The sequence below is a fragment of the Panthera tigris genome, chromosome D4 (genome assembly GCF_018350195.1).
Source record: "Panthera tigris isolate Pti1 chromosome D4, P.tigris_Pti1_mat1.1, whole genome shotgun sequence".
Taxonomy (NCBI): Eukaryota; Metazoa; Chordata; class Mammalia; order Carnivora; family Felidae; genus Panthera; species Panthera tigris.
Window position 1 is genome coordinate 5,823,021 of NC_056672.1, and position 24,922 is coordinate 5,847,942.

A 24,922-nucleotide genomic window follows, 5' to 3' on the forward strand; every position below is an offset into this window, starting at 1 on the left:
CAATGAGCTGATCTCTGCATAGGTTTCCTCACCAATGAAATAGAGTTAATGAGGCAGGAAGGTCTAGGAAGAAGGTCTTGGACATCCACCGCAGTACTACCATATTTTGGAGGGAACAGTGGAGATTAGTGCCACCAACAAAAATTCAGAATTCGCTATGGTGATAGTTTCTCTATATCCCCATTTATTTCAACTCTGTGGCTGATGAAAGCCAGATGATTTTAGAAAGTAAGTCAAGAACCATGAACTTAATCTGGTAAGAGTGCCATGCATGAATACGATTCCAGACGGGGTACCTTTAGTTAATTTAGCATTTTACCCACCAAGCTACTCCTTAACCAAGGGTTAATGCCTCTGTCTTCATCAATATGGAAAACCAGAAGATACTTTGTTTCTGTAAGGGACAATTGAGCATGATCACTGTCTTGAGAAGCTTGTATCATCTCTCCTTTATCGTAATACAATTTATTGTAATAATATAATATTTCACTGGTCTGTAATAGATGACATTGTGTTAATCGGAAAACCGGTGAACGGGAAATAGAAGCACATTAGATTTCTAAGCGAAAAGCATTCATAACAACCAGTGGAAAGTAGCATTGAGAAGTGAAAGAACTGTTATAAAAATGAAGTCTCTAGAGGTTTAGTAGTCTGGAGTACGTTCAAATAGCTCCTCAAGAGTGTGAAACAATCTGTTGCATCATCTTTGCTCTCCACCACATAGATGACGCAGCCAGTTGGATGGACATTGTCGAATTCTGGAGGCAAGTTACAACACTTCTGGACAAGCTACTCCGACGTATTTGTTGGAGCAACAAAGTTCTGCAGGTGATCGAGAACATGATGTAAGCTGCATCGTCCTGTGAGCCTTATGCCCCAGTAGACCCAATGGCGTTGTAGAAGTCTGTGTAGTCCAAACTCCTAGAGTTCTGGAGCGAAGCATGCTTTCTGCTGCTGCTGAGCCTTCGCCATCGAAACAAGCAGCTTCTATCTTGATACTGTGCCCTGCTACACACTAAATTACTGATTATGGGATGGTGAGCGACTATGTGACGGAAATTGTCCATCATTAACTGTGACAATCTGTGTGTGGTGCTATGAATGAATGGTAAAATGAATGGTAAATACAAGACTGACCAAAACAGGACCAAAAGATGTAAGCGATCTGCATGAGCAAATAGTTTACATGTGAGTGATAACTAGTCCTACTCCTCAACTCCTTGTCTGCCAACTCTTCTTACGGCCCTATAGGGAGTTGACTATACTGAGCTAACAAAGGAGGAAAAAACTGGTTTATAGATGTGTCTGCACGGTATGGTGGGATCAGCTGTAAGTGAAAAGCTGCTCGCTTACGGCCACACTCAGGGGTCACCCTGAAAGGGTGTGGTGAGGGCAAATCCTCCCAGTGCACAGAATTTGGGGAGGTATTTTAGTTGTCTGTGTTTGATGAAGAAGGGATGTCTTGACTTTAATGCTGATTTATGGTCAACGGTTCCTTGCTCAATGGTAATAGAGGCCTAGGAAAGAACAGGCTGGAAAGTTGGTGATCAGGAAGTCTGGGGTAAAGGCATGTGGATGGACTTCTAGGAACAGGCACAGAATGGAGAGATAGAATGTGCACCAAGGGAGAGGAGATTAGAAGATGGATAAGAATAGATTTGCTCCTTGAACATCTGCTTGATCATTTTTACTTTGCTTTGTGTTATGTTTTACGTATTAATTACTTTTGAAACGTGTACTTGCATTTCCCCTGTTTGTTTCTTCCCTTTGGTTAAAAGATTGTTGGTCTTTTATTGGATTTCTGTCCTCCATTTTCTAGTAACATATACATCTCACAACCTTCATCTTAAGAGAAATGTTTATGTCCCTTGACTTCTCTTGGCCATTTTGAGTTCAGTAAGCACGCTAGTGAAGAAGATCCCATTTAAAATTTTGCTCTCTCTGTACTATTTTCCATACAGAAAATTGGAATACAGCAAAATAAGCACCTTTTCTTTGATTTAAAAAGTTTTCTTTGCCATATATGCTGTCTGATTTTGCTTTCAGGAAGTAAAGCCAATTTACAAACGTACAATTTCAATCCTAAACACTTCACTATTCGTGCCTTTAAATAAATTCGTATATTTCCTATGTGATTCTTATATTATTTTCACACCATGCGAGAGTAATCGTATGTTCCTTGATATTTCTAATTCCCAATCCGTGTTCAAATTTCTCAAGTTGTCCTCAGAGCCTGTGGCAGCTGCTGTTTTTACAGTCGGGATCTCATCGAGGGGCAAGCATTGCATTGGATTACGATGGTCACATTGAATCTAGAACATCTAGGGGCTATAAAAGAACGTGGGCAGAAAAACGGCCACCCACCAAAGGGCAAATTACTGCATGATCAAGTCAAGAAGCGAGGGCAGAGGCCTATGGGAAATGTAGTCCAATCCACACGGATCACCGCGCAGCACTCTGGGAACGGGTCTTCTGGGTCGTCTTCTTCTGCGCAAATGCCGTCCTAGGCCCGCCGCGTTTTTACGCATCTCCATCTTCCCGCGGAGCAGGTCCCAGAACTTTCTCGGTCAGGCAGGCTGCAAGGAGCACACCTGGGGTGAGGGCGCGGAGGGTCTGTGGAACCCGTGCGGGGCGTTGGGCTGGCGTGGGGGCGGTGGGTGTTACCCGGAAGCCACTGGCGGGAAGTCCGGAGCCCGAGGCGCGCTCCAGGGCACGCGCTCCCCGTGGGCGGGTCTGGCCGAGCCCCGGGTGCAGTCGGGGCGCGGTGCGGGCCGAGGTGTGCGGGACCGTGTGCCGGGCACGGCCTGCATCCCGACCCGGGCGGACCTCTGCGGGCGGCGGGAAGGGAAAGCGCGTTCCCGACGTTGACAGCGAATGTGCTGGCAAGCGCGGGGGGTGGGGGGTCTGCGGTGGAGCCCGAGTTTGCGAGCCGCAAAGACCAGGGAGATTCCAGGTCGGTCACCTGTAACCGGGGCGAGAGAAGTAACCTCGGAAAGAGGCAGGTCTTCTGGAACTGACGACAGGAGTGAGGGTAATGTCCGCTTGTGGGCGTGTCTCGGAGAGTTAGGTGAGAGCTCGCCTGGGAAGCGGTTACCCTACTGCCAGGTGCGGGTACCGGCACACGCGTTACCCCGGTGTGAAACCCGAGTCTCAGATGGGTGAGATCGTACAGTCTGAGGGGGCCAGCCAGGTGTCCACGGCGCTGTCCCTTTTGCTTCGCTTCCTGGCTTCGCTCACGCAAGGGGTAAAGTAGTCTTACGAAGACACTGGATAAAGATGGAGCCTGCGTCTTTTTTCTGTGCTAATTTTAATGAAAGAGCAGTGCTTGATCCTTTCGTATACTCTGGTCATTAGCTGATTGTTTTTTTAACTTGATAGAAAAAAGTTTAGAAACCTGCAGGCTTATGCCCCCACGATCACTTAAGGGACACTTACGGACAGTCGTTGGCTCTGCACAGTCATTCCCGTCCCTTTTCCAGGGTCCAGCCGCCCTATTCCTGGAGGGAGCCTCCTCTCCTTCTGGGGTGCTGAGACTTTGTGGAAGTGAATTTAGAAGCCGCCGGGCAGGCCAGACCCTTCACGGTCTCCCGAGAGGTGCAGAAAATGAACACATCTCAGGTGAGCCTTCAGTTCGCTCCTCACTTTGTATTACGGTGGATTTAAGAAGCTTATAAAGACACCATACATTCAGAAAAGTAGAAAAAGGTTTAGATCAAGTTAAACTTTACTTTTTAACACTGGTTTACACTGTTCACCACTAATGCTGATTTTTCTAAATTTATTTATTTTGAGAGAGAGCAAGCGAGGGAGGGGCAGAGAGAGGGGGAAGAGAGAGAATCCCAAGCAGGCTCCGCACTGTCAGCACAGAGCCGGATGTGGGCCTCCAACTCGCGAACCAGGAGATCATGACCTGAGCGGAAACCAAGTGTTGGACACTTAAGCGACTGAGCCACCTAGACGCTCCTCCTTCCATTATTAACCAGCAATTATAGCATACCATATATTCTTGCTTTAAAGTTTTTTCCTAAAGAGGACATTTTTCCATATTGAGACTTAAAAAGCATCCTCATTTTTTACTATAGCTTCATTGTGGTCTAGTATGTAAAAGTACTGTTGGTAATTTAATCAGCCTTCTATCGAAAGACATTTGGGTTGTCTACAATGACGTGATTGTAGGGGTGAAACTATAAGCTAAAATGGTCAGAGGTTAAATGCAGTTTCATTTTGTTAAATACTCTAAATGCTGTCCTCCATAGTGGTTATTATACTTGTATTCCTGCCTGTGAAGTGTTTATTCATAACTGGCATATTGAGCTCCTGAGGCGCTCCGTGCCCTGGTGTAATTACCACGTAAAGAGCCGACAAAGATTTCTGCCCTCATGTAGCTTACATTCAGGTGATGGAAGATGATTAAAAGACTTTGTTATTTGATAATCGACATAGAAGAAATGAAACAAGGAACGCGTTGTGAAGGATCGATTTTAATTTTAAATAAGTTGATCAGATACGCGTCTCTGAGAAAATATTTGGAGACAGCATTTGACAAGTGTGGGGACAGAAGACTTGCTGGTGTCTACAGAAGAACACTTCATGCTGAGGAAACTTGCCAGTGCAAGGACCCTGAGGCAGAGTGGTACCCGAGGCGTCCTGCCAACAGCAAGAACAGAGGGCCAGTATGGCTGAATAGGTGAAAGAGGACAGATCACGTGGGGCATTGAAGGCCATCACACTTTTCACGCACGTAATACATTTGAGATCGTCCCTGTTGTTGCATGTGTCAGTCCCATTGCATGGCTCTGTCACAATTTGTTGATCTGTGTACCGGTTGGACATTTGTGTTGCTCCCAGCTTCTGGCCTTGTGAATAAAGCTGCTTGAATGTTCATTTTTCAGTCTTTTTGCCTGGACACATACCTTCATTTCTCTTGAGAAAATGCTTGAGAGTGTGTGGGATCCTGGGTCTTGTAATAAGTGCATGTTTAACATCACAAGGTGCTGCTCTACTGTTTTTGAAGTGGCCATGCCATTGAGATTTCTAGATGCTGTGAATCTGCACCAGCATTTGGTATTGGCAGTTTCCGGGGGCAGTGGGGGGGAAGTAGTGGGTTTTTTGTTTGGTTTGGTATTCAGTTTAAGCTGTTATGCTAGGTATGTACAGGTATTTCATTGTACCTGTATTTAATCTGGTGCCTAACGACGTTGAGCGTCATTTCATTTGCATAGTACCCTCCAGTTCCATCCACGTAGTTGCAAATGGCAAGATTTCATTCTTTTTGATTGCCGAGTAATACTCCATTGTATAGATATACCACATCTTCTTTAGCCATTCATCCATTGATGGACATTTGGGCTCTTTCCATACTTTGGCTATTGTTGATAGTGTTGCCATAAACGTGGGGGTGCCTGTGCCCCTTCAAAACAGCACACCTGAATCCCTTGGATAAATACCTAGTAGTGCAATCGCTGGGTCGTAGGGTAGTTCTCTTTTTAATTTTTTGAGGAACCTCCATACTGTTTTCCAGAGTGGCTGCACCAGTTTGCTTTCCCACCTGCTTCATGCTGTTTTCTAAGAACAAACATTTTTAATTGATCAATTTACAATTTATCAAAATATCAGACTTTATGGGTTTTCTTTGTTGTTTCATCTAATCAAGGTCACAAATATACTCCTATGTTACCTGTTAGAAGTTTATGGTTCTAGATTCCACATTTACATTTATGATCAGTTTGAGTTTAATTTTTGTTTATGATACAAGTTGTGGTTGGTTCAAGGAAACTCCTCCCTCTCCCCCCCCACCTGTCCCCCCATCTTATGGAGCTTTATTATTCCAGTACCATTTATTGAGAAGAAGGTACTTTATCTCCATTGAATTGCCTTGGCACCCCTGTTGGAAGGCATTTGACTATGAATGTGTCCATCTATTTCTGGACCCTATTCTGTAGTTTGTGTCTATCATTTTGCTATTACCACACTGTCTCGATTGTTGTTGATTGATTACATGCCTTGAAATCATGTAATGTGAGTTCTTCACTTTCATTCTCTTTTCAGAATTATTTTGGATATTCTAGGTCCTGTGCTCCTCCGTTTAGAATCATTCTATCTCATAAAAGCTTCTGGGATTTAGCCTATGATTGTATGGGATCTATAGATCAACTTGAGGAGAACTAACAGAATTGACATTGGAGCATAGTGAGCCTTCCAATCCGTGAACACACTATAGCTTTTCATTTATTAGTGGTAAAGTGAGTTATAAGCTCTGAAAGGACATGATTTGTTTTTTACATTTTGGACAACTCACTGGCTCCTGTTTAAGAATTGACTCTCGTGGGGCACTGGTTGAAGCAGTGACAATTTAGCAAGCTATTCAGGTGATTCAAGAATCCATGGTGTTAAGTTAGCACTGGTGATACCTCTAGGTGGTGAGAATCTGGGTATATTTTGAAGGTGAAGCAAACAGTATGAAAGTGCGTGTGTCCCATAGCCTTGCAGATACTCTGCTGCCAAACACAGGACTTTTCAAAATGGGATAAAAACCTATTGCGTTTCATAGATCACTTTGGTTTGATAAACATTGTTTTATGATTGTGGTCCATTTTCACTCTTTTTTTTTTTTTTGAACTATACTTTTTTTTTTTTTTGAGAAGTATTTGTATTTTATTGTTTTATTTTTTTTAATATATGAAATTTATTGTCAAATTGGTTTCCATACAACACCCAGTGCTCATCCCAAAAGATGCCCTCTTCAATGCCCATCACCTACCCTCCCCTCCCTCCCACCCCCCATCAACCCTCAGTTTGTTCTGTTTTTAAGAGTCTCTTATGCTTTGGCTCTTTCCCACTCTAACCTCTTTTTTTTTTTTTTTTCCTTCCCCTCCCCTATGGGTTTCTGTTAAGTTTCTCAGGATCCACATAAGAGTGAAAACATACGATATCTGTCTTTCTCTGTATGGCTTATTTCACTTAGCATCACACTCTCCAGTTCCATCCACGTTGCTACAGAGGGCCATATTTCATCCTTTCTCATTGCCACGTAGTATTCCATTGTGTATATAAACCACAATTTCGTTATCCATTCATCAGTTGATGGACATTTAGGCTCTTTCCATAATTTGGCTATTGTTGAGAGTGCTGCTCTAAACATTGGGGTACAAGTGCCCCTATGCATCAGTACTCCTGTATCCCTTGGGTAAATTCCCAGCAGTGCTACTACTGGGTCATAGGGTAGATCTATTTTTAATTTTTTGAGGACCCTCCACACCGTTTTCCAGAGTGGCTGCACCAGTTTGCATTCCCACCAACAGTGCAAGAGGTTCCCCATTTCTCCACATCCTCTCCAGCATCTGTAGTCTCCTGATTTGTTCATTTTGGCCACTCTGACTGGCGTGAGGTGATATCTGAGTGTGGTTTTGATTTGTATTTCCCTGATAAGGAGCGACGTTGAGCATCTTTTCGTGTGCCTGTTGGCCATCCAGATGTCGTCTTTAGAGAAGTGTCTATTCATGTTTTCTGCCCATTTCTTCACTGGATTATTTGTTTTTGGGTGTGGAGTTTGGTGAGCTCTTTATAGATTTTGGATACTAGCCCTTTGTCCGATATGTCATTTGCAAATATCTTTTCCCATTCCATTGGTTGCCTTTTAGTTTTGTTGATTGTTTCCTTTGCAGTGCAGAAGATTTTTATCTTCATGAGGCCCCAATAGTTCATTTTTGCTTTTAATTCCCTTGCCTTTGGGGATGTGTCAAGTAAGAAATTGCTGCGGCTGAGGTCAGAGAGGTCTTTTTCTGCTTTCTCCTCTACGGTTTTGATGGTTTCCTGTCTCACATTCAGGTCCTTTATCCATTTTGAGTTTATTTTTGTGAATGGTGTAAGAGAGTGGTCTAGTTTCATTCTTCTGCATGTTGCTGTCCAGTTCTCCCAGCACCATTTGTTAAAGAGACTGTCTTTTTTCCATTGGATATTCTTTCCTGCTTTGTCAAAGATTAGTTGGCCATACTTTTGTGGGTCTAGTTCTGGGGTTTCTATTCTATTCCATTGGTCTATGTGTCTGTTTTTGTGCCAGTACCATGCTGTCTTGATGATTACAGCTTTGTAGTAGAGGCTAAAGTCTGGGATTGTGATGCCTCCTGCTTTGGTCTTCTTCAAAATTACTTTGGCTCTTCGAGGTCTTTTGTGGTTCCATATGAATTTTAGGATTGCTTGTTCTAGCTTCGAGAAGAATGCTGGTGCAATTTTGATTGGGATTGCATTGAATATGTAGATAGCTTTGGGTAGTATTGACATTTTGACAATATTCTTCCAACCCATGAGCACAGAATGTTTTTCCATTTCTTTATATCTTCTTCAATTTCCTTCATAAGCTCTCTGTAGTTTTCAGCATACAGATCTTGTACATCTTTGGTTAGATTTATCCCTAGGTATTTTATGCTTCTTGGTGCAATTGTGAATGGGATCAGTTTCTTTATTTGTCTTTCTGTTGCTTCATTATTAGTGCATAAGAATGCAACTGATTTCTGTACATTGATTTTGTATCCTGCAACTTTGCTGAATTCAAGTATCAGTTCTAGCAGACTTTTGGTGGAGTCTATCGGATTTTCCATGTATAATATAATGTCATCTGCAGAAAATGAAAGCTTGACTTCATCTTTGCCAATTTTGATGCCTTTGATTTCCTTTTGTTGTCTGATGGCTGATGCTAGAACTTCCAACACTATGTTAAACAACAGTTGTGAGAGTGGGCATCCCTGTCGTGTTCCTGATCTCAGGGGGAAAGCTCTCAGTTTTTCCCCATTGAGGATGATGTTAGCTGTGGGCTTTCCATAAATGGCTTTTATGATATTTAAGTATGTTCCTTCTATCCCGACTTTCTCGAGGGTTTTTATTAAGAAAGGGTGCTGAATTTTGTCAAATGCTTTTTCTGCATCGATTGACAGGATCATACGGTTCTTATCTTTTCTTTTATTGTGATGTATCACGTTGATTGATTTGCGAATGTTGAACCAGCCCTGCATCCCAGGAATGAATCCCACTTGATCATGGTGAATAATTCTTTTTATATGCTGTTGAATTCGATTTGCTAGTATCTTATTGAGAATTTTGCATCCATATTCATCAGGGATATTGGCCTGTATTTCTCTTTTATTACTGGGTCTCTGTCTGGTTTAGGAATCAAAGTAATACTGGCTTCATAGAATGAGTCTGGAAGTTTTCCTTCCCTTTCTATTTTTTGGAATAGCTTCAGAAGGATAGGTATTACCTCTGCTTTAAATCTCTGGTAGAATTCCCCAGGGAAGCCATCTGGTCCTGGACTCTTATTTATTGGGAGATTTTTGATAACTGATTCAATTTCTTTGCTGGTTATGGGTATGTTAAAGCTATTTCCTCCCGTTACAGTTTTGGAAGTGTGTGAGTGTTTAGGAATTTGTCCATTTCTTCCAGGTTGTCCAGTTTGTTAGCATATAATTTTTCATAGTATTCCCTGATAATTGCTTGTATTTCTGAGGGATTGGTTGTAATAATTCCATTTTCATTCATGATTTTATCTATTTGGGTCATCTCCCTTTTCTTTTTGAGTAGCATGGCTAGAGGTTTATCAATTTTGTTTATTTTTTCAAAAAACCAACTCTTGGTTTCATTGATCTGCTCTACAGTTTTTTTAGATTCTATTTTGTTTATTTCTGCTCTGATCTTTATTATTTCTCTTCTTCTGCTGGCTTTGGGTGTCTTTGCTGCTCTGCTTCTATTTCCTTTAGGTGTGCTGTTAGATTTTATATTTGGGATTTTTCTTGTTTCTTGAGATAGGCCTGGATCGCAATGTATTTTCCTCTCAGGACTGCCTTCGCTGCATCCCAAAGCGTTTGGATTGTTGTATTTTCATTTTCGTTTGTTTCCATATATTTTTTATTTTCTTCTCTAATTGCCTGGTTGACCCATTCATTCTTTAGTAGGGTGTTCTTTAACCTCCATGCTTTTGGAGGTTTTCCAGACTTTTTCCTGTGGTTGATTTCAAGCTTCATAGCATTGTGGTCCAAAAGTATGCATGGTATGATCTCAATTCTTGTATACTTATGTAGGGCTGTTTTGTGACCCAGTAAGTAATCTATCTTGGAGAATGTTCCATGTGCACTCGAGAGGAAAGTATATTCTGTTGCTTTGGGATGCAGAGTTCTAAATATATCTGTCAAGTCCATCTGATCCCATGTATCATTCAGGGCCCTTGTTTCTTTATTGACCGTGTGTCTAGATGATCTATCCATTGTTGTAAGTGGGGTATTAAAGCCCCCAGCAATTACCACATTCTTGTCAATAAGGTTGCTTATGTTTGTGAGTAATTGTTTTATATATTTGGGGGCTCCCGTATTCGGCGCATAGACATTTATAATTGTTAGTTCTTCTTGATGGATAGACCCTGTAATTATTATATAATGCCCTTCTTCATCTCTTGTTACAGCCTTTAATTTGAAGTCTAGTTTGTCTGATGTAAGTATGGCTACTCCAGCTGTCTTTTGACTTCCAGTAGCATGATCAATAGTTCTCCATCCCCTCACTCTCAATCTGAAGGTGTCCTCAGGTCTAAAATGAGTCTCTTGTAGACAGCAGATAGATGGGTCTTGTTTTTTTTATCCATTCTGATACCCTATGTCTTTTGGTTGGCGCATTTAGTCCATTTACGTTCAGTTATTATAGAAAGATATGGGTTTAGAGTCATTGTGATGTCCGTAGGTTTCATGCTTGTAGCAATGTCTCTGGTACTTTGTCTCACAGGATCCCCCTTAGGATCTCTTGTAGGGCTGGTTTAGTGGTAATGAATTCCTTCAGTTTTTGTTTGTTTGGAAAGACCTTTATCTCTCTTTCTATTCTAAATGACAGATTTGCTGGATAGAAGATTCTCGGCTGCATATTTTTTCTGTTCATCACATTGAAGATTTCCTGCCATTCCTTTCTGGCCTGCCAAGTTTCAGTAAAGAGATCCATCATGAGTCTTATCAGTCTCCCTTTATATGTTAGAGCACGTTTATCCCTAGTTGCTTTCAGAATTTTCTCTTTATCCTTGTATTTTGCCAGTTTGACTATGATATGTCTTGCAGAAGATCGATTCAAGTTATGTCTGAAGGGAGTTCTCTGTGCCTCTTGGATTTCCATGCCTTTTTCCTTCCCCAGATCAGGGAAGTTCTCAGCTATGATTTCTTCAAGTATACCTTCAGCACCTTTCCCTCTCTCTTCCTCCTCTGGAATACCAATTATGCGTAGATTATTTCTCTTTAGTGCATCACTAGTTCAAAATTAGTTCTCTAATTTTCCCTTCATACTCCTGGATTTTTTTCTCTCTCTTTTTCTCAGCTTCTTTTTCCATAATTCTATCTTCTAGTTCACCTATTCTCTCCTCTGCCTCTTCAATCCGAGCTGTGGTCGTCTCCATTTTTTTTTTGCAGCTCATTAATAGCATTTTTTAGCTCCTCCTGGCTGTTCCTTAGTCCCTTGATCTCTGTAGCAATAGATTCTCTGCTGTCCTTTATATGTTTTAAAGCCCAGCGATTAATTTTATGACTATTATTTTAAATTCACTTTCTGTTATATTGTTTAAATCGTTTTTGATCAGTTCGTTAGCTGTCGCTACTTCCTGGAGTTTCTTTTGAGGGGAATTCTTCCGTTTCATCATTTTGGATAGTCCCTGGAGTGGTGCGGAACTGCAGGGCACTTCCCCTGTACTGTCTTGAATAACTTGTGCTGGTGGGTGGGGCCATAGTTAGACCTGATGTCTGCCCCCAGCCCACCGCTGGGGCCACAGTCAGACTGGTGTGTACCTTCTCTTCCCCTCTTCCAGGGGCAGGACTCACCGTAGAGTGGTGTGGCCTCTGTCTGGGCTACTTGCACACTGCCAGGCTTGTGGTGCTGGGGATCTGGCGTATTAGCTGGGGTGGATCGGCAAGGTGCACAGGGGTGGGAGGGGAAGGCTCAGCTCGCTTATCCTTCGGTGATCTGCTTCGGGAGGGGCCCTGAGGCACCGGGAGGGAGTCAGACCCGCCGAAGGGATGGATCTGCAGAAGCACAGCGTTGGGTGTTTGCATGGCACAAGCAAGGTCCCTGACAGGAACTGGTTCTCTTTGGGATTTTGGCTGGGGGATGGGAGAGGGAGATGGCGCTGGCAAGCGCCTTTGTTCCCTGATGAGCTGAGCTCTGTCCTCCGGGGCTCAACAACTCTCCCTCCCGTTGTCCTCCAGCCCTCCCGTTCTCGGAGCAGAGCTGTTAGCTTATAACCTTCCAGATGTCAAGTCCCTCTTGCTGTGGGAACACACTCTGTCCAGCCCCTCCTCTTTTCCAAGCCAGACTCGGGGGCTCTGCTTGGCCGGCGGGCCGCCCCTCCGCCCCGGCTCCCTCCCGCCAGTCCGTGGAGCGCACACCGCCCTTCCTACCCTCTTCCATGGGCCTGTCGTCTGTGTTTGGCTCCGGAGACTCCATTCTACTAGTTTTCTGGCGGTTTTCTGGGTTATTTAGGCAGGTGTAGGTGGAATCTAAGTGATCAGCAGGACGCGCAGTGAGCCCAGCATCCTCCTATGCCGCCATCTTCCTGAACTATATATTCTTTACTCTGATTCTATTTTGTGTTTTGAGCTTTTACTTATATTTTGAGATTTATCTTTTCCTGTGATGTGGACTACAAATTTTTCTCTAATATTTATGTTTTGGTGAAGTTAATAACCAAAACTTTTTTTTTATGTTTATTTATTTTGTGAGAGAGAGAGAGCAAGCCAGGGAGGGGGCACCGAGAAAGATGTCCTGATATGGGCCATATCATTGTTTTTTCATTTGCAAATATTTTCTTCCACTTAGTAAGTTGTCTTTTCATTTTGATGATGGTTTCTTTGCAGTGCAGAAGCTTTTGATGTAGGCCTGCTTGTTTATTTTTGCCAAAAGTCATCACCAACACTGATGTCAAGAAGCTTAACCCTATGGTTTTCTCTAGGAGTTTTATGGCTTCAGGTCTTACATTCAAGTGTTTAATCCATTTTGATTTGATTTTTGTGTATGGTGGATAGTGGTCCAGTTTTAGTTTTTTGCGTGTGGCTGCCCAGTTTTCCCAACACTTTAATTGAAGTGACTGTTCTTTTCCCATTGTATAGTCTTATGTCTTTTGTCATTAATTACTTGGCCATATTTGTGTCATTTACTTTTGGACTCTCTATTCTGTTCCCTTGGTCAGTGGGTCTGTTTTTATGCCAATACCATACTGTTTTGATTACTGTAGCTTTGTAAGATAGTTTGAAATCAGGAAGTGTGATATCTCCAGCTTTGTTCTTCTTTCATAAGATTGCTTTCGCTATTGCAGATCTTGTGTGGTTCCATATAGATTTTAGGATATTTTTTAACAATGTTAATTTTCCCAGTCCAAGAGCATGGACTGTCTTTCCACTTAATTGATGTCTTTCTAAATTACTTTCATCAATGACTTACAGTTTTTATTGTACAGATCTTTCACCTCCTTGGTTAAATTTACTGCTAGGTTTTCTTTTTGATGAAATTATAAGTGGGATTATATTCTTAATTTCTCTTTCTGATAGTGCATTGTGTTGTATAGAAAGCCATTGATTTTTGAATATTGATTTTATATACGGCAACCTTACCGTATTTATTAGTTTTGTCAGTTTTAAGGTATAGTGTTTAGGGCTTTCTATGTCTAATATTATGTCACCTGTAAATAGAGACTTTTAGTTTTTCCTTTACCATTTGGATTCCTTTTTTGTTTGTTTTTCTTACCTAATTGCTTTGGCCAGGGTTTCCAGTAGTATGTTGAATAAAAGTGGCAAGACAGACATCCTCGTCTTGTTCCTGATCTCAGAGGAAAAGTTTTCAACTTTCTCCATTGAGTATGATGTTAGCTGTAGGTTTGTCGTATATAGCCTTTATTATGTGGTGGTGTGTTCCCTTTCTACCCACTTTGTTGAGTTTTTATCATGAGTAGGTGTTAGATTTTGTCAAATGCTTTTTCTGCCTCCATTGAAATGGACATATGATTTTTATTTTTCATTTTGTCACTTGGTATATCACATGGATTGATTTGTGGATGTTGAACCATCCTTGCATCCCTAGGATAAGTTCCACTTGATCATGGTGTCTGATCCTTTTTTAATGTATTGCTGACTTGGGTTTACCAATTTTGTTGAGAATTTTGCATCTGTGTTCATCAAGGATATTGGCCTGTAATTTTCTTACAGTGTCCTTGTCTGTCTTGGTATCAGGAATGCTGGCTTTGTAAAATAAGTTCCAAAGTGTTCCCTCCTCTTGTGATTTGGACGAGTATGAGAAAATTTGGTATTAATTCTTCTTTAAGTGATTAGTAAAATTCACCAGTGAAGCCATCTGGTCCTGGACTTTTGCTACAGATTTGTCTATTTCGTTTTTCTTTATGAAGACCAGCTCTTAGTTTTATTGGTCTTTTCTATTGTCTTTTTGTTTTCCATTTTATTTACTTCTGCTCTGGTATTTTTTATTACCCTCCGGCTAATAACTTTGGACATAGTTTTGGACTTATTTTTCTAGTTCCTCTAAGTGCAAAGTAAGATTGCTTATATCAGATCTTTCTGTTTATTAATGTAAACATTTATTGCCATGAATTCCCCTCTTACTACTGCTTTTGCCGTGTGTCTTAAATTTAAAATTTTTTCTTAATGTTTATTTATTTTTGAGACAGAGAGAGACAGAGCATGAACAGGGGAGAGTCAGAGAGAGAGGGAGACACAGAATCTGAAACAGGCTCCAGGCTCTGAGCTGTCAGCACAGAGCCCAACGCGGGGCTCGAACTCACAGACCGCGAAATCATGACCTGAGCTGAGGTCAGTCGCTTAACCGACTGAGCCACCCAGGCGCCCCTCTTAAATGTATTGAATTTCCATTTTCATTTTTCTCAAGATATTTTTGATTTCTCATTTCATTTCTCATAACCTTTGGTTGGTTGATAACATGTGATTTAATAACCACATATTTGTGCATTGTCTAGAGTAATTGCAATTTATTTCTGATTTTATACCATTGTGGTTAGAGAAAATGCTTAATATGATTTCAGTCTTCTTAAATTTATTAAGATCTGTTTTGTGGCCTGGAGATATATTCTGGAGAATGTTTCAAGTTTCAAGTCTTCTTAAGAAGAATGTGTATTTTGCTGCTTTTGGATGGCAAGTTTTATAAATGTCTATTAAATCCATCTGGTATAACACGTAGTTTAAGTCTTATGTTTCCTTATTGCTTTTCTTTCTGGATGATCTATCCATCGTTGCAAGTGGTGTATTGCAGTTCCAAACTATAACTGTATTCCTATCTATTTCTATCTTCAGATCTGTTAATTTCTGGATATCATTAGGTGTTCCTATGTTGGGCAGCATAAATATTTACAAATGTTACGTCCTTTTCTTAGAATGACCTCTTATCATTATATAGTTATCTTCGTTTCTTGTTACAGTTTTTGTCTTGAAGTCTATTTTGTTTGTTGTAAGTATAGCTATCCTCATTTTCTTTGTTTAAAATTTTTTTTTAACGTTTATTCATTTTTGAGAAACAGACCATGAGTGGGGGAGGGGCAAAGAGAGAGACACAGAATCTGAAGCATGCTCCAGTCTCCAAACTGTCAGCACAGAACCTGACACGGGGCTCAAACCCACGGACTGTGAGATCATGACCTGCACTGAAGTCCAACGCTTAACTGACCTATCTTTATTTTCTTTTTAATTCGATTTGCATGGAATATCTTTTTGTATCCCTTCACTATGAGTCTGTCCTTAAAGCTAAAGTGAGTCTTTTGTAGGTAGCATGTAGTTGTAACTTAAAAAAAAAACAAAAAATCTATTTAGCCTGTCTCTCTTGATTAGAGAATTTAGTCTATTTACATTAAAATCATTTGTGATAGCTAATGTCTTTTCTATTGCCATTTGTTCATTGTTTTCTGGCTTTTGGTGATTCCTTTGTTCCTTTCTTCTTTTTGTCCCTTTCTTGTGATTTGGTGATATTCTGTGATGGTACACGTTGATTTATCTTTTGGTTTTCTACCAAAAGTAGTAAATAACTTTATCGTCAGTAGCACTGCTGTAAACATTGGAGTGCATGTACCCCTTTGAAACAGCATACCTGTATCCTTTGGATAAATTCCTAGTAGTGCAATTTCTGGGTCGCAGAGTAGTTCTATTTTTAATTTTTTGAGGAAACTTCCTAGTGTTTTCCAGAGTGGCTGCATCAGTTTGCCTTCCCACCAACAGTGCAAGAGGGTTACCCTTTCTCCACATCCTTGCCAATATCTGTTGTTTCCTGAGTTGTTAATTTTAGCCATTCTGATAGGTGTGAGGTGGTATCTCATCATGATTTTGATTTGTATTTCCCTGATGATGTGTTGAGCATTTTTTCTTGTGTCTGTTAGCTATCTAAAAGATGTCTTCTTTTTAAAAGTGTCTATTCATGTCTTCTGCCTATTGCTTTAGTGGATTATTTGTTGTTTAGGAGTTGAGTTTGTTAAATTCTTTATAGATTTTGGATACTAATCCTTTATCAGATAATGTCCTTTACAAATATCTTCTCCCATTAAGTCAGTTGCCTTTTAGTTTTGCTGATTGTTTCCTTTGCTTTGCAGAAGCTTTTTTGATGAGGTACCAATAGTTCATTTTTGCTTTTGTTTCCCTTGCCTCTAGAGACATGTCAAGTAAGAAGTTGCTGTGGCTGGGGTCAAAGAGGTTGTTGCCAGTTTCTCCTCTAAGATTTTGATGGCTTCCTATCTTCCATCTAGGTCTCTCATCAATTTTGAGTTTATTTTTGTGTATGGTGTAAGAAAGTGGTCCAAGTTCATTTTTCTGCATGTCGGTGTCCCGTTTTCCCAGCATCATTTGTTGAAGAGACTGTCTTTTTTCCATTGGGTATTCTTTCCCACTTTGTCAAAGATTAGTTGGCCATATGTGTGTGGGTCCATTTCTGGGCTCTCTATTCTGTTCCACTGATCTATGTGTCTGTTTTTGTGCCAGTACCATACTGTCTTGATGATTACAGCTTTGTAATACAGGTTAAAGTCCAGGATTGTGATGCTTCCAGCTTTGGTTTTTCTTTTTCAGGATTGTTTTGGCTATTCGGGGTCTTTTGTGGTTCCATACAAATTTTAGGATTGTTTGCTCCAGCTCTGTGAAGACTGCTGGTGTTATTTTGATAATGATTGCATTGAATATGTAGATTGCTTAGGGTAGTATCAACCCTTTAACAATGTTTGTTCTTCCAATCCATGAGCATGGAATGTTTTTCCATTTTTGTGTGTGTGTCTTCAATTTCTTTCATAAGCTTTCTATAGTTTTCAGCATACAAACTTTTTACCTTTTGATTAGGTTTATTCCTAGGTATTTTATGGTTTTTCGTGCAACTGTGAATGGGATCGATTCCTTGATTTCTCTTTCTGCTGCTTCATTATTGGTGTATAGAAACGCAACTGATTTCTGTACATTGATTTTTATATCCTGCAACTTTGCTGAATTCATGGATCGGTTCTAGCAGTTTTTTGGTGGAGGTTTTTGGGTTTTCCACATAGACTAGCGTGTCGTCGCTGAAGGGATACTGTCTATTATTTACCTTCAGGAATTCAGTTACATTTCCCAGTCTCGTTGGCAGTGTTCCCTGTCTTCCTTTGTTGTACATTTATAGTAGGTTTTGTATTTCACCTGAGTGTGTTTAGGAGACGGGATGTAAATGCATATGTTTCGTCCATTATGTTGAACGAGAGCAATCACGCATGCCTGAAATGGTCACTTAATTTCAAATAGTCTATTTTGTCCGTTTTCTCTTGACACCAGTAATAAACTTTTTCTCTGACTTCTTTGTTTATTCTTTTTCTGGTAAATATTGGTGTTCTCTCAAATTTAGTTTTGGACCTTTTCTCCCCTCAGTTTGTATGTCCTGTCTGAGCCAGTGCATTCTGTTTTATGATTTCAGTTATCACGTTAATGGCTAATGTCCCTTAAATCTTTATCTTCATTGTAGATTTCATGTGCTTCATAATCATATAATTGTGCAGTGGGTAATTTTTCTGTGTGTCCACACATTTTGAGTACAACATAAACATACCCAGTGATCTTTTTCCAGTCTCCGTATGTGGCATCAGCTCCTGTCCCTCTGGTTACGCTCCTTCTCTGCATAACTGACCAAGAAGGTAGTGTTTCTTTCTCTCCAAGAATTAGTTTCTGGTGCTTCATTCCCATTGCTTTGCCTTCGTATAGGTGGGTTGCTCTTGAACTGATCTCTTTTGTTTTGCTGCTTAAAACATACCCCACTCTTCCTCTAGATCACGTTTTCTAAAATAAATATGTAGATATGTGTGCACATATCGAGGGCTTACATAGGTCTCTTCATTGGTTCCCCATTACCCTAGCAGAAGACTCTGAGTGGGAGTGTTGTATACCCTAGAGAGGCTCAGGACAGAACCTTGGATATAGGATAAAATATAGGAAGATTTTCTTTTAGTTACTTTATGTAAAAGAAAAAAAAAAGCAAAATACTAAGCATTACAAATATCAAATTAACAGATGGTGCATGTATAAAACTTGTAAGTAATTGCAGGTGAATCAGGGCATGAGAATATTTGTATTCATTGAGTGGTATCCCCAAAATGGAAGACAGAGTTAGGGCCATGACAGGCATCCTTTGTAACATTTTGTTTTAACCTCTACTTAATTAGTTCCAAAAGGTATTTTCCATGTCAGCAGGTTTCTAGGTATAATTTGATTTTCACCACCCAAATCTTGGTATAGAATATTTACACCACCCTAAAATGTTTTGTGTCCTGATGCAGCCATTTCCTTCCTTCCTCCCTTCAACCACTGATCTGTTCTCTATTGTAATTGTTTTTGCCTTTTCTGGATTCTCATATAAATGGAATCATACAATATATACTATTTTTTCATTCACTTCTTTCACTGAAAATAATTATTTTAGGATTCATGCATATTTTGTGTGTTAGGTTATTCTTTTCTAATTTTTTTTTAACGTTTTATTTACTTTTGAGAGAGACAGACAGTGCGAGCAGAGGAGGGACAGAGAGAGAGGGAAACACAGAATCCGAAGCAGGCTCCAGGCTCCAAGCTGTCAGCACAGAGCCTGATGTGGGACTGGAACTCATGAACCACAAGATCATGACCTGAGCAGAAGCGGACGCTTAACCAATCGAGCCACCCAGGCGTCTCAGTTTATTCTTTATATTAGTGAGCATGTCCTTTCGAATAGATACTGTTGTTTCAAATTTGATGCTATTGTGTCAGGTTTTTGTGCAGACATATGTTTTCATTTCTCTTGTGTGAATACCTAGGAGTGGTTTTCCTAGGTATTATGACAAAGGTATTTGTAACTTTTATAAGTAGCTGCTAAATGGTTCCAGAATGACTATGCTGTTTTCATGCCCATTAGCAATATACCAGAGTTCTAGCTAATCCACAGTCTCACCTACACTTGGTTTTGTAAGTCTGAACGATTTTAACCAGCTCAGTTGGAGCCAGGTTATATCTTACTGGACTTTAATTTATAATTCCTTGGTATTGTGGTCATCTTTTCATGTGCATTTTGGTTATTTGCGTATCTTTCTGTTCAAACCTTCAGCTCATTTTCTTTTTTTTATCTTTTTTTTTGGGGGGGGGGTCTTATTGAGTTGAAAGAATATATAGTAGAGATGACCGTTATAAGATAAATGTTTTCTAAACTTTCTCTCCACATCTGTGGCTTGCCTTTTTCTTAACAATATCTTTTGGAAGACAAAAAATTTCATCTTGGGAGTCCTACCATTTTGGCTTCTTTTATATCACTGCTCTTTTCCCCTCTATCTAAGACATCCTTGGCTAACAAAAGGTCAGTGAGTTTTCTGCTATGTTTAGGTTTTATGTTTCCCAATTTTCTCTATGGTGTTAAGTACAATTGTTCTCCTTTTATGTGTCTGGTGGTCCCTCCAACAGCACTATTGGCTGTAGAGATTTTTCTTTCCCTATTGAATTGCCTTGACAGTTTGTCCAAATTAAATTGACCATATGTAGTGATGTTTATTTCTGGAATACATCCTGTTTCATTGAACCTACTGTCTATGATAACACCATGCTCTTTTCATCAATATACCTGTGTGTTAACTCTTGACATAAGTTAAGGTGAATGTTCTAACTATAACTTTTTTCCAAAATTGTATTAATAGTTATTTCTTTGCCTTTCCACATAAATGTTAGAAGCACCTGTCATTTTCTCTTAAAACATTGCTGAGATTATGATCAGGATTGCCCTGAATCTATAGCTGTCTCCTTTCATTTGGCTTTTTAAACTTTCCTCTGTAGTATTTCTTTTCATCTTAACAATTATGTGATTAGATTTATTCATGGCTTTCATGATTTTAATCTTATTTTAAGTGATGGGTGTTTTAATTTCAATTTCTAATTCTTGGGAAAATATCAAAATGCAAGGAATTTATTTGTATGAACATTGTATCTTATGACATTATTAATCTAATTATTTGTAGTATGTTTTGAAAATTCCTAAGTGTGTTTTGTGTACACAAATAATGCCATCTGTTAATACAGATTTTTTTTCCTTTTTTTCTTTGCAGTCTTTATGCTCTTTATTTCTTTTTGTTTATGAAACTTGTTAGGACTTCTGGTATAACGTATGCTGAATATAAATGATGAGAGAAAACAACTTTTTCTTGTTCTTAATCTATAGGGCATTCAATCATTTACAAAGTTTTCTTTTTATTATGCTTTCTTTTTTTGCTGTTCCTCCAATCACTTCAGGTTTTTAAAAATTTTCCAAATATTTAATTCCCCATGTACCCATTTCTCCCACCACCCCCCCCCATCCATTGCCACTGACAACCACCAGTCTGTTTTTTGTATCTATTAACTTGGTTTTTTTGTTTGTTTGTGGAGATTTGTTTGTTTTTAAGATTCCACATATACCTGAGATCATGTGGTATTTGTCTTTCTCTGATTGCCTAATTTCACTTAGCATAATACCCTTGAGGTCCAACAATGCTGTCACAAGTGGCAAGACTTCATTTGTCTTCCTGGCTGAATAATACTCTGTTACGTATGTATATCATGATTTCCTTAACCATTTATCCATCAGCGGACACTCAGGTTTTTTCCATATCTTGACTGTTGTAAATCATCCCTCAAAGAAAGATGGGGCACATGGATCTTTTTGAGGTAGTTTTCTTTTCTTTTCTTTTCTTTTTTTTTTTTCTTCATATAAATACCCAGAAGTGGAAATAGCTGGATCATATGGTAATTGTCTTTTCAGTTTTTTGAGACCTTCCATACAGTTTTCCACAGTGGCAGCAGCAATATACCTGGTGTTGAACCAACACCAGTGCACTTCGGTTCCCATTCTCACAGCACTTGTTCCCTATCATTTTGGGAAGAGCCATTCTGACAGGGGTGAGGTGATAGCTCATTGTGTTTTTTTCATTTGCACTTTCCTGACGATGAATGATATTGAAGACCTTTTCATGCACTTGTTAGTTATCTATATGTGTTCTTGGAAAAATACCTGTTCACATCTTCTGCCCATTTTTAAATTGGATTGTTTGGTTTTTGTTATTGAGTTGTATGAGTTCCTTATGTATTTTGGATATTAACCCCTTATCAGATATATGTACTCTCACATTCCGTACATGGCCTTTCCATTCTGCTGCTGATTTTCCTTTGCTGTGCAGAAATCTTTTAGTTGGATGTAATTCCACTCTTTCTGTTTTTGTTGCCTTTGCTTTTGGTGTCGTATCAAAACAAATCTTCACCAAGCTCTGTGTCAAGGAGCTTACTATGTTCAAGGAGTTTTATGATTTCAGTTCTTACATTAAATCTTTAATCCATTTAGTGTTAATTTCTGTGTATGGTATAAGATAGTGGTTTAGTTTCATTCTTTTGCATGTGGCTGTCCAGTTTTCCCAATACCATATATTAAAGAGTTGGTCTTTTCCTGTCCTGTATTCTTGGTTGTTTTGTCTTAAATTAATTGACCATATATGTGCAGGTATATTCTGGGATCTCTATTCTGTTCCATTTCTCTGTGTGTCTGTTTTTATGCCAGTACCATACCATTTTGATTACTGTAACTTTGTAATATAGTTTTGAAAAAGGGAGTGTTATGCCTTCAGCTTTGTTTTTCTTCCTCTCGGTTGCTTGGGATGTTTGAGGTCTTCTGTGTTTTCATACAAATTTTACCATTGTTTGCTGTATTTCTGTGAAGAATGCCATTGGACGCATGTAAAATTCCCCACTGGGAGACACGGGTACTCTGGAGAATGACAGAGAAAGATTGAGAAGATCGTGTGTGGCCCCCTCCCTAAGGTTTCTGGAAAGGAGTAGTCAGCCCTGTGTGTTTAATTAGAAGCTGCCTCTCCTGTCACGGCCATGATGATGAGCTAATCAGCCTCTTTCACAGAAAAATTGAGCTTCTGGGTGTGTCGCCTCTTGCTGTGCCCTAGGGGTGGTAACTGTTTAAGAACTTTTTGGTTGTCACAGTCCTGTGGGACCCATGAGCTTAAGCCCCACTGCGCCTGAGCCAGGTGATGTGAGGTGTCCTCTCATAGCAGCTGTGTGGTTTAGTGCGCCAGCAATGGTCTGAGCTCCTTTCTGGATGAGCCCTATTATTACAGCCTCGTGGGACCAGAAACACCTGTAGAGCCAGGTGATCAGGAAGCATCCCTTGTGTGGCAGCTGTAAAAATGGGGCCCCATATGCATGTAACACTTCCATTGGGTGAGATACTGGTGTATTGGAGCACCACGTAGGGAGAACTCGAGGTGGTTCCTGTCTGGCTCCATTCCCAGAGAGAATTCCAGCAGGCTCCGAGATGTGTGTAAGTCAGGTTCTGCCCATCAGGCCAACGCTTTAATAAAAGTAGGTGAGCCTCCTTCACTTTAAGTGTGGGTGCCATCGCTACCTCTGTGATGGGCCCTGGGCTGGGTGAATCCAAGCACAAGAGCCTTTCATAAAGAGCCATTTCTCAGGTCAGTTTTGAGTCTCAGGAATCCTCCATTGATTTTCAAAGTTACATGTATTCAGGGCTCACCTCTCTGGTGCAGGACTTAAAAGTTGGGGTTCCTTTTGCAGGATTTGAACCCTTTGCTCCAAAGGGAGAAGCTCCAGGTTTTGGGTTCCCTCTCACTTGGGGGTCCCCACACTGGGGGCTGGGGTTTTTGACCAGATTGTGTCCCAGCCTCTCCTACCCACTTTAATGTGGTTTTCTTCTTTTTGTCCCATTTCTACTCATCACTCAGCCAGCCTTTAGATTCTTTTAAGAGGAAACTGGTCTGTACGTAGCTGTAGACTCAGTGCGTTCTTGGGAGTAGGTGAGCAGGATCTTCCTTCTTCACTGTTTTGAACCAGAGCCCGCAAAGTACTATGTTAATGAAAGTTTTTCAGACCTGTCCTTTAAGTTCCCCTCCCTCATTTTTAATTTAATCAATAGGTGTTAAGTTTTTCAAACTCTTTCTTTATATTGATGACATTGTTTTATGGTTTTTCTTTGTCAGTTAATATTACGAATTCTATTTCTTTTGGAATGTTAACCTTGTATTCCTAGGATGAACCCCACTCGGCCATGATATGTCATCCTTTTTACATTTTGCTAGATTTAGTTTACTAATATTTTCTTAGAGATTATTTACCTGTTTGTAAGAAAAAATTCTTAGAGATTTCTTTTCTCATGGTGTGATAAAGCTTGCCTCTTCTATCTTTTAGAAGAGTTTGCATATATTTACTATCCTCTGGTGCTTAGTTTGGTAGTTTTTACCATAGAAGAACCTCATGTTTTCTTTGCATTCCCACCAGCATTTAGTATTGCCATTGGTTTAGATTTTGGCCATTCTGATAGGTAGATAGTAGTGATCACATTGTTCTTTTAATTGCAACTTCCTAATGGTATAAGATATTGAACATCATTTCGTATGCTTATGTGCTATTTATATATCTTCTTTGGGGAGATCTGTTAAGGCCTTTTGCCCATTTTGTAATAGGGTTGGTTGTTTTCTTACTGTTGAGTTTTAAGAGTTCTTTGTAGAGGCACCTGGGTGACTAAGTTGGTTAAGCGTTCAACTTCAGGTCATGATCTCAGGGTTCGTGAGTTCGAGCCCCACGTCGGGGTCTCTGCTGACACCTCAGAGCCTGGAACCTGCTTCAGATTCTGTGTCTCCCTCTCTCTCTCTGCCCTTCCCATGCTCTGTCTCTCTCCCTCTCTAAAATAAACATTAAAAAAAAAAGAGTTTTTTGTGTATTTTGGATAATAGCCATTTATCAGGTGTATCTTTTGCAAATATTTTCTCTCAATCTATGGCTTACTTTCTCATTCTGTTAATCTTGTCTTTTGCAGACTGGACATATTTAATTTTAATAAAGTCCAGTTTATCTTTTTTTTTTTTTTTTTTTTTGCAGATTGTTCCTTGATGTTGTATTTAGCCAAAAAGGTTATTGCCACACCCAAGGTCAATTAAGTTTTCATCTGTGTTATTTTCTGGGAGTTTTATACCTTTTATTTTTACATTAGGGTCTAATCCATTTTGAGTAACTTTTTTGTGAAGGATGCATGTATGTCTGTGTCTAGATTCACTTATCTGCCTGGATGTCCAATTGTTCCTGCACCAGTTTTTGAAAAGACTGTCTCCATTATAGTGCCTTGGCACCTTTGTCAGAGGTCGGTTGACTGTGTATTTGCGGGTCTGTTTTGAGCTCTTTCTACTGTTCTATTGATCTGTTTGTCCCATTTCCCCATAGCACATTGTCAAGATTACTTACATTTATACTACGTCTTCAAGTTAGGTAGTGACAGTCTGACTTTTTTCTTCTTCAGTATTATGTTGGTATTCTGTGTCTTTTGCCTTTCCATATGAGCAGATTCACTTAGTAGATATCCATTAAATAACTTGCTGTTTCTTATGCTGTCT

The 24,922-nt window shown here is 39.9% G+C and overlaps 1 long non-coding RNA gene across 2 annotated transcripts in view; it reads left to right on the plus strand.

The window, feature by feature from the left end:
* Positions 1–2,485: 2,485 nt before the first annotated feature.
* Positions 2,486–24,922, plus strand: part of LOC102972327 — a 39,196-nt gene continuing 16,759 nt past the window's right edge. The window contains exons 1-3 of one of the 2 annotated variants that reach the window (XR_001511497.2): positions 2,486–2,596; positions 3,480–3,618; positions 4,386–4,866. This is a non-coding gene — a long non-coding RNA (uncharacterized LOC102972327). Of the gene's footprint in view, positions 2,597–3,479; positions 3,619–4,385; positions 4,867–24,922 lie in introns of those variants that run through there. The other variant, XR_006210739.1, reaches the window with a different exon arrangement.